This window comes from Rattus rattus, chromosome 3 (genome assembly GCF_011064425.1).
Source record: "Rattus rattus isolate New Zealand chromosome 3, Rrattus_CSIRO_v1, whole genome shotgun sequence".
Classification (NCBI taxonomy): Eukaryota; Metazoa; Chordata; class Mammalia; order Rodentia; family Muridae; genus Rattus; species Rattus rattus.
The window spans coordinates 182,920,959-182,930,870 of NC_046156.1; positions in this window are offsets into that span (position 1 = coordinate 182,920,959).

Genomic DNA, 9,912 nt, shown 5'->3' on the forward strand with positions numbered 1-9,912 from the left:
ATTAGAGGACTTTGATTGTATACATACACGTGTATAGGGCTGGCCTTTATTGATATAATTGCCAAGGTATATGTGTTTAATAACTTATTGAAAGGAGTTATTTTGGTTTTGTTTGCTTTGTTTTGGTTTTACTCCAGGCCTGGGGAGTCTCCGTTGCATTAAGCCAGTAGATCCATTTTTTTTCCTTGCCATCCTGTTAACTCAAGTACAGGTAAGTTTAAAAGAGAGTTCTGACCTGGATGCTAAAGCTGGAAGACTTCCATAAACCCAGTCTTTGCCACCTCCAGTTGAAAGTCCGGAAATCAAAAGCCCTTCCAAGTTCTAGCAAAAGTAACGTAGTCAAGCAATAATTCGTTTTCCCTTATTTTTCCGTTTTCTTTCTCTCCATGATTAAGCATATCCCAAAATGAGATTAAAAAGCCGAGTTAGCAGAGAGCCTTCCCATTCATCATCTCAGTGATTACGTAAAGTTTTAAACGGTCTGGTGATATCTATGTGAAAAACAAGCACGTGGGAGCACTTGGCTTCTGCATTTCCCTTAACGCCTAAACTTAGGGAAACATCATTAGGCTAAATAATAGGTTTTGCTGCCTCTAGGAATCAAAATCAGTAAATGGACCCAAAGCAGAGATATGGAAAAATATGTCTACAGAAAAGTTCTGAAGACAAATAGCATCATGGTATTATCTTAATCCGAATCATTTGCACCTTTATTATGACTATGAAGTGAAACAATATGAAAACAGGTTCAGTCTAGTATATTTCTAAAATCGTATTTTGCATTTTGGAAGAATCATTGAAAAAAAAATCTGAAGCTCCAGCAGAACCCCACATGGGGCACAGTTTTTCTGTTAGGGGTCTTCTGAGACAGTAATAGAGTAGAATATTCCCACTAATAAAGGGCAAACGCCAGCTCCTCTGGGCTGGTTTCAGCACAAGGCACTACTAGCAGCCGTTGTCTCTGATGCAAGGTCCTTAGTCACATCCTGAAGAGATTTGGGATGCGTTTATTTAACTCACCCTACTACCTCCAATTAACAGGCTTCAGTCCTCAATAAGGCATGATCTCATTTAGCCCTGTCTCCCTTCAGTTAAAAACAATGATTCTCTTCCAGGTGCATTAAAAAAAAAAAAAAAAAGGTACAACTCATGAGGCAATTGCATTACTACACAGGATGTGAAGACCCAGGTCTCTGCTGCTGCTTGTTGAAAGCAAGAAGTTCTTTTGACTGTCTAGCTCTACGACCCCATAAACCCTGCCAGTAAACCTTTCCGGGGAAATGTTGTTGCTGTTCTTAAAGAGTAGCTCTTAGGCAACACAAACAAAAGCATTTTTACAACTTGGTTTTCTGAATTCTACCATCCAGGAAAACCAATAATGGCTACTTCCATCTACTCTTTTGTTGTTCACTCGTTTAAAATAGAACTTAGGGAAGTGGTACAACAACCTAACTTTCCTTCCCACAATCCTCTGCGCCAATCCTTTCCTACTTGTGCCTGGCAGAATGGCTCCCGCCAATTCTGAGTGGTGAGAAGGGCTGTTCTGCCGTCAACGATGCTGCGACCCAAGAATACACCAACATTCACAAGTGCGTCTGTGAATGGACTTCAAGAAGGGTACTCAAAGAAATCCGGACGTTTGCCATAAGGGAGGTGGGGACTGCAGTTGTGTGCCTTGGTACCAGATTCAATGAAGCCACCTGGGGCCAACAGAATGTTCTTTATCACATCCGAGTGTGTTTTCCCAGAAAATGTAATGAGGATGAGGATTCACCAAACAAGCTCTACGCACTGGTAACTTACACACCTGTTACCACATTCAAAAATCTACAGACAGTCGAGGTGGATAAGAGCGAACCTGCTGAATGTCAAATAAAGTTGCAGAACTGCCATAAACAAACAAGGAACGTAGGGATGAAAACCGCCTTTAGTAGTTATGCACCATGCATAGTAACACTGAACTTCACTGGGTCAGGAAATGCCCCGTTAATGTTTAATGGCTACATAAAGTTCTCTTTTATAAATGCACTATGTTAACAAATCCTCTGTGACATAGATATTATAAATATGGCAGTGAGCATTTGCTTATAAAATTATACACAACTCTTTACCCTGATGCTTCCATGCAGACGAACCACTCCACTTAACTCCGTATGGAAATGCGGTAATAAAGAACTTTATTATAATAAGCTAGCTGGAGGGAGAAGGTGGGGATTCTTTTCCCTAAAGAGCCATCTTGCTGGGAAACTCATGTACAGGCGGGTTGGGAATATGAGAACGGTGATCCTAGAGTGAAGGGTACCTTCTCACCAGTGGAGGCTTGCTCAAGTGATGTCTGTCTAATTGTAATCAGCTAGTGATGAGGGCTTACCGTTGCCTGCAAATGTCAAGCAGAAAGATCGTGTCCTCTGAGCTGTTGCGGTCATTGATTAGTGTGCCCACCTTCCATCCCTGACCTATTTATACAACAGACAGGCTAGAGAAAGTAGCTGCCCCGATTGAGGTTGCCAAACTCAATGTAAATGCAAGGAACTCTACTTCTTGTGTGTTTGTTGCAAGAGGATCATGTTAGGAAAAATGGGGAAGCATCCTGAGCTCTGAGGTTCAACATGGAACTGTGCTAAGAAAGTTTCCATCATTCTTTTCAGCTTCTGAGGATGCCAGCGTCCCATTACTTCCGGCAGCATCACTTCACTCCTGTCTTTGCCTTTGTGGTCACGTTGTCACCTGTCCTTTTACAGTCTAATCTCCTCTGGCCTACAGAGGCATTGCATTTAGGCTCGAAAATAAAGATAATCTCCTCCCACCAAGAAATTTAATCACACCCTCCAAGTTGCTTTTGCCATATAAGGTAACATCATGGGTTTTAGAGATTAGGACCTGTGCTTGTTTTGATTTGGTTTGTTTTTGTCAATTTGGCACATGCTAGGGTCATCTGGGAAGGAAAAAACCTCACATGAGAAAATGCTTCCATCAGACTGGCCTTTGGTTAATGATTGTTGGGTACTCTCTTTATTAATGATTGATGTAAGAGAGGCCGGCCCACTGTGAGCAGTGCCACACCTAGGCAGATGGTCCTGGGTTGTATAAGAAAGCAAGTTCCACAACTTATTTAGGAACATCACACATATATATGAATATATATATATATATATGTATGTATATATACCCGTGTGTGTGAGTTGTAAAGGCCACGAATCTGAGAGCAAGGGGACTTGCAGGGAAGGGTTGAAGGGAGAAAAAGGAAGAAGAAAAATTATGTAATTATTTTTTAATTTCAAAAAAATATATTATTTAAAAAGCAAGCTGAGTGACCCATGGGGAGGCAGTAAGTAGCTCTGCTTCATAGTCTCAGCTTTAGTTCCTGCTTTGGTGCTCCTGCCTTACCTCAGCAATGGAGCGTCATCTGGAAGTGCAGGCAAAACAAACCCTTTGCTGCATAAGTTGGTTTTGGCTAGTGTTTTAGCACAGCAACAGAGAAGCAAACTAATACAAGACCCAAGTATATCTGGAGGCCATGTATTTGTCTACCCATGCTGATTTGATGCAGAGAAAGTAAACTGCATGGAATCTGAGGTAATCAACAGGGTTTATTAATGCCCAAGAAACCAGAGAAGTGTGGATTCTTAATTGTAGAGATGATTCTGGTCTCACCATCGCATGTTTACATGTATCAAAGCACTAATCCAAACTAGTACTTGAGTCAAAGCAGCTTTGAAATCAGGTTGTGCCACAAGTCTGCACGGACAGCCTCTTTGTAGACCAAACGTGGAGGATCACCAATGCCAGACCAACTTATGATACAGAGGACACTCAAGGCTTATCAGCTCAGCAAGACCCTGTCCCAGAGTACAAAAATAGAAACAGGCTAGATACGTAGTTTGACTAGAATACTGGGCAAGCAAGTACTAGGCTCTAGTTCAGTCTTCAGCAGGGGTTACTAGCAGAAATATAAATGACCCAAAACAGCTTCACTAGAAGCTTTAACACAACATAGATGATGGCTTCCCCATAGCCATGCAGATGGAGCAAGCCTCAATTAACTGCTCCCAGCCTGTATGCTATAACACTCCTGGAAACTAGAACCATGTTCAGTTACAAATGGCTTGGGGAGCAGACGGACTCTCAGGGGAGGATTCAATGACCAAACAAACAACAATAGACACCAATAGACTCTTGAAAGCATGCATATCTGATCCCATGAACACAAGGAACACAGTCTACACAGCAAGACAGACATGTTGATACTCTGGGAAGGTTAACATAGGCTCATTTATTCCATGAGCTTATTAAATGCCTACTGTCTATTGAGATACTAAGGTATCTTCAACCCAGATACTAGTCTTTGGTAAAGACAGAGAAGAAAAACATTAACCAATCACAAGTACTATTTGTTGGAGGAACTTACATTCTAGCAAACTTGAGAAGTGAAGATTTCAGAACTGAAAGGGCCCACAAGGAACCCTAAGACTTAGGAATGGACCACCACTGAAGAAACGTGTGCTTGAGATTCTTCTTGGGGGCTGGAGAGATGGCTCAGCGGTTAACAGCACTGACGGCTCTTCCAGAGGTCCTAAGTTCAATTCCCAGCAACCACATGGTAATTTACAGCCATCTGTAACAAGATTGGATGCCCTCTTCTGGTGTGTCTGAAGACAGCAACAGTATACTCAAAAGGTTTCTTTTTAAAAAAAAAAAAAGCTACAATGATTATTGACAGAAAGGAAGGAAGGAAGGAAGGAAGGAAGAAAGGAAGAAAAGAAAAGAAAAGAGAAGAAAAGAAAAGAAAGGGAAGGAAAAGAATTTCCAAAATGGGGAAACTGAAAGGACAATAAATTAGATGGAAAAAAAAAAAAAAGAACTGAGAGATGGCTCAACGGTTAAAGAGAAGACTGCTCTTCCAGAGGTCCTGAGTTCAAAGCAACATGGTGGCTCAAAGAATCTCCAATGGGATCTGATGCCCTGTTCTGAAAGAAAGTGAACTCATAATACAAAGGGGCTGAAGATGGCTCAAAGGAAAGAGCAAAGAGGTCCTGAGTTTCCAAAATGGGGATCAAACTGCATCCGAAACAATACAGTGTACTACATTGAAGAAATAAATAAAATCTTTTAAAAAAAAAAAAAAGAAGGAAATTCTTCTTGTGGAATCACTATGCATGGCGTGTTCACTGTCAAATTCCACACAACATTTCTGGAGCAAAACTGTTCAAACTTGAAACGTTTGCAGAGTACAGAAAAAACACACACACCACATCCTCTCCAAGAGCTTCAGTAACCTTGATGCCCAAACCTGATCGAGGACCCTGAGAAACTGTATCTACATCTCCGTCACAGAATGGAAAAGAAAGAAAAGCGTTTCCACAGATCGATCAGCCGTAGCTTGGTATGTAAAACACATTTGCATGTCAATTTCTTTTAATTTCACCGCTACCTAAAAATCAATATAAAGCCCATTGCTAAAGTGACTTAGCAACAAAGTTAGCAAATGAGTCTTAGAATGAGTTTCAAGGCTAACTTTATACTTTTTAAGGCACCTAACAAGTAATTCCCAGAACTACGGGATTTAAGAGAATGTCTAGAGATACAATGTTCTCGTGGATACAAAGACTGGTGAAAAATTTTTAAATCTCTCCCAAACGACATGTAGATTCAAACCAATAACTCAGAAATACCAGGCACATTGTAATGGACATTTCTTAGCCATCCTGCGTTTGACAAGCAGTCCCTTCTTTCAGTGAGCTGAGCTGTGTATTTCAGTGGAACTTAGATTATTTCAATCCAGTGGTTAAGAACAGATGCTCCCCCGGAAGGCCGGGTTCACTAGTACAAGAGGTGGCCCTTTTACATCCTCTCTGGCGTTGGAGGATTTTGCCCCTTCTGAGCAGTGTGCCTCACTGTGACCTTGGTTATGGGAGTAAGGGCATAAGGACAGCGTGGCCTGCCTTCCCAGACTTGTGACCTGGGCTCCCCCTTCCCCCGACCTATGGCAACCTTTTTCTCTGTATGTAGTCAGTTGGCCACAAGGCAGTTGCCCTCGAGCAGCCTGATGAGGATGGATGCAAAGATCAGCACACCCTTCTACACAGTCTCATCGCTGTAACTAGAGTTAGTCAAAGGCAAGCGGCGCTATAATAAAATTGTCTCAAGCATCAGGGAGGGGGAAATGTAGATTCTATTGCCAGTCTGTCTGGGTTTAAACCTTGGCATTATCTCTTTCCAGTTCCATGACCTCAGGCATGTTACATGATTTCTCTTATATTCACTTATTACCCTCAAATACTCACCTCACAGAGTTAGTAAGATTAATAACAGCATACTCCTACAATGGTGTCTGGCACGTAGCAAGCATTATGGAAGTGTTGGATGCCGCTGCTGTTTTTAGTACATTCCCTACTAGTCTGAGATCCTTGAAAAAACAAACAAACAAACAAACAAAAACGGTGTCTTGTTGTATTATGAAGTTTCAAGCCTGCCTTGATGCTCAGATGTTGGCTGCGTGGTCATTTTCTGCAAAATAAGCTGGTGCTCAGGGCATATATTCTGAAGAGTTATATTTAAAGAAGCCTCATGAGCCTAAACCTGTGAAATGAAAGTCCGTTTTCTTCATTAGGGTCTAAATACGGCCCACAGCAATGCTGTGAAGATTCTAACTGCTGATCACCTCCGCCATTTTGATACATTTGTTCACCAAATGCCCAAAATCTTCCCAATGTTCCATGACTGTTTCAATTTGAGGATGAGGTCCGGTGAATTCCACTCTTCAATGGGAGAAATCACAGGTCCATGCAGGGTCCCTCTCCTGACGCATGCATTTCTTTTCTCCCCCTATGACTTCCATTCCTGTCCTCCAACAGGAAGTCATCCCTGTGCATCTTCTACTTTGAAAGCTGTCAACAGTTGCTCATGATGTCCCCAGCTGGACAAAAATCCTTAAACGTAACTTAATAAGTGCTACTAGCTCGAGGTCCCTTACTGGTGTTTCTCAAGTTATTTTTTTTCCTGCCATCCAAACAAGAGTCTTCATCTCCCATAAAATCCCCAGCGTTTTCTCTTGCTTTGGGGCCTTTCACACTTTGGCAATCTGTTTTGTGTGTACCATTCAGCCGAAATCTAATGAGGTCCATATATTTATCCAGGTCTCTGGCATCTAATCTCATGGGCCTCTTCAGCCTGTATAAAACACCTTGTGCTCCTGAGTTTGTTACTAAGCTAGTCCTTGTTTTGCAGACCGGTTTACTCTGCACCAATACAAAGCATATTTGTCTGGCAACTTCTTCACCCTCGCAGCCCATCCCATTCCTTTTACCTGCATTTGCTTTAGCCCTATACCGAAATACAGGATATCTGAAGGTATTGGGCATATAAGGCCAGGATTCTCTCTAGCAGGCTGAAAGGAACTGTGAACCCACTGGTTGATACAGCGTTGCCTAAATGCCCCGATTATGGCACAGCCCGCATCTCATGCTCTGGCTTTTCCTCCCAGCATGCCTTCCCACTCCTCAACAGTTTGCACTGCCTAAATGAAACATTACAAAGCAGGGAATCCCCTGAGATGTGATTTTTTTTCACTGCAAGTTATTTTACAGTTAAATCTTCCAGAAGAAATAAATACAGTTTTAAATCAGTTACTTAAATACAGCATCAGTTCTTCTTTTTGGAGAGTAAAGCCTGAAGAAGAAAACATGCATAAAATAAGCATTAATGGGCTAGTTAATAGGTGTCTTGGGAGCTAGGGATTCATGGGTTCATGCTTTCCCATACCTTCCCTCCACTGTTGGCTGTGAGTCTGCCGTCTGCGCCTGCGTGTTGGGCTTAATTTCTCACCAGGCAGACTGGTTCATTACAATGCTGTTATGAGAGACTTTTCTCCAAACAGGACTCTATGCTGACACTGGGATATTTTTTTCATGCATTTCAGTGCCGTCAAATGCTCTGAGGAAATTTGTATCAGAGGAGCCAGCCACATCATGCACTCTATCAAAATGTATCAGCGAGTCATCCTTTGTGTATAACCAGTCAGGATAGGGCCATTTGAACTTGAGTGTGATCCTCACCATGTTTATTCCAAGGCCTCTGTATATTACCTTTGTGCACATACATGTTCTAGCACACACCATGGCTGACTACTGATGGTGTGTGTGTTGTGGTACTAGACTGCTAGAAGAAGCTAAATATGAAATTCTATCTTTCTACTGCTCAAGCTGCCTCCAAAGAAACCAAGGTACAAAGGCGTTGATAGAATTCTCTCTGTCATTATAAAGAATATCATGACAACACAGCCCAAGAGGTTTGAACAGTTTCATCAGTAGCGACTGAAACTATGGACCAAGGCCGGTGGCATGGCGGGAGTTCAAGGGATCCAAAGATGACAGACAGTTAACATCTACCACACGACTGTGCTTTGTTAGACTTACACCGTGTGTGTTTCTTTCTGTTACCTCAACAGTCAGATCGAGCTTTGGCAGAAAACAAGATCTAACTTTAAATCTTAGAAGCTTGACTCTCTGTATGAGCTTAAGAATCTGAGATGGGTGTAGCATATCCATAAATTCCTCAAGGTTGTGATGGTTAGACATGAAGACACAGACCAAGGCTGCCTCTATGTCTCTGCACTGGAAACATTATTGGAGGGTGTGTGGATGGTGTTGGGGGTGCTTCATGGTGATTTTGAGTTGGCCTGGAGCTGTAGAAGAGTCCTACTCCTTCCTACTCAGAACGTTAGAACCATGATAATCATCAAAAAGTTGATAAACTGAACCAAACCAACCAAGGATTACAAGCAATAAAAAGGTGAGGTGGCTTGTGATCAAAAATAGATTGTAACATTTGTAGATGAGACACTGTAGGAGTATGCTAGCTTAGTGTCCCCCTAAGGTCTGCACTTTGTGCCACTATGAAAGCTGCCAAGCACATCAGTAAGGGACCCTCTTTAGCAGCCAAAGGAAGCAGCTGACCATTAGCTTTCTCCATTGCGGCTGTGGCCTCCTTCGGCAGCTGCCATCTGCGACATTCCATCTGTCTTCCAAAGGTAGATGTATTAAAAGGTGTTTCTCGGTGGACACAAGATTGTCTCTCTGCCAATGACAAGCACACAAACAAAGAACTGTTGACCCTTGTCAGTAGAGATATCTATATTGAGAAGATGATTTAGGCAAACCTTTCATTATGTAGAAGGAAGCAGATGGTAAATTGTTGTAGGATGTAGTTGTATTAGAAGAACCACTTTCAGTTTGAAACTGTAACCCGTTTACTTGTATAAATGTTCTCTATGCAATGTACTACTTCAATAATGTCTAGACTCTCAAATTAAATTTTCTAAGCCACATACAAAATATCAATAAGTAGGCGATGTTTTGAATTTGCCAAGGGAAAAATTGCTTTTGTTTTTACCAGGCTCCAACCTTTAGGGCATATTTCAAAAGGAAAGAAAGAAAGAAAGAAAGAAAGAAAGAAAGAAAGAAAGAAAGAAAGAAAGAAAGAAAGAAAGAAAGGATAATTTTGCTTGATACAAGGCTGTTCAACATCTGATTCACTAATATTAACAATGTAGTCTATATTATGTATAAAGGTGATATTCTTCAGTAAGAAGACTGGAGGGCTAGATAACCCAGAAATAATATAGTAGACTTCATCATTTTTCTTTATTATAAGATAAATAATTTGCTTTCTGCTACAAAGGGTCATTTCAAGAAGTTAAACACCAAGAAAAAGGATATTACAGTAATCTCCTGACCATGGACAATTCCTATTAAAAATAAGAGGTTCAAATTGTACTGTCTCAGTCATTGTTCTTTAAAGGAGTAAATAACAGTCAGGAGATACTTGGCTGTGACTGGAAGGGGCAGCCACAGATCTCTGCTTCTTTGTTTAGATCTTTCAAGAAAAGGCTACCACTGTTGAGTATGTTACATG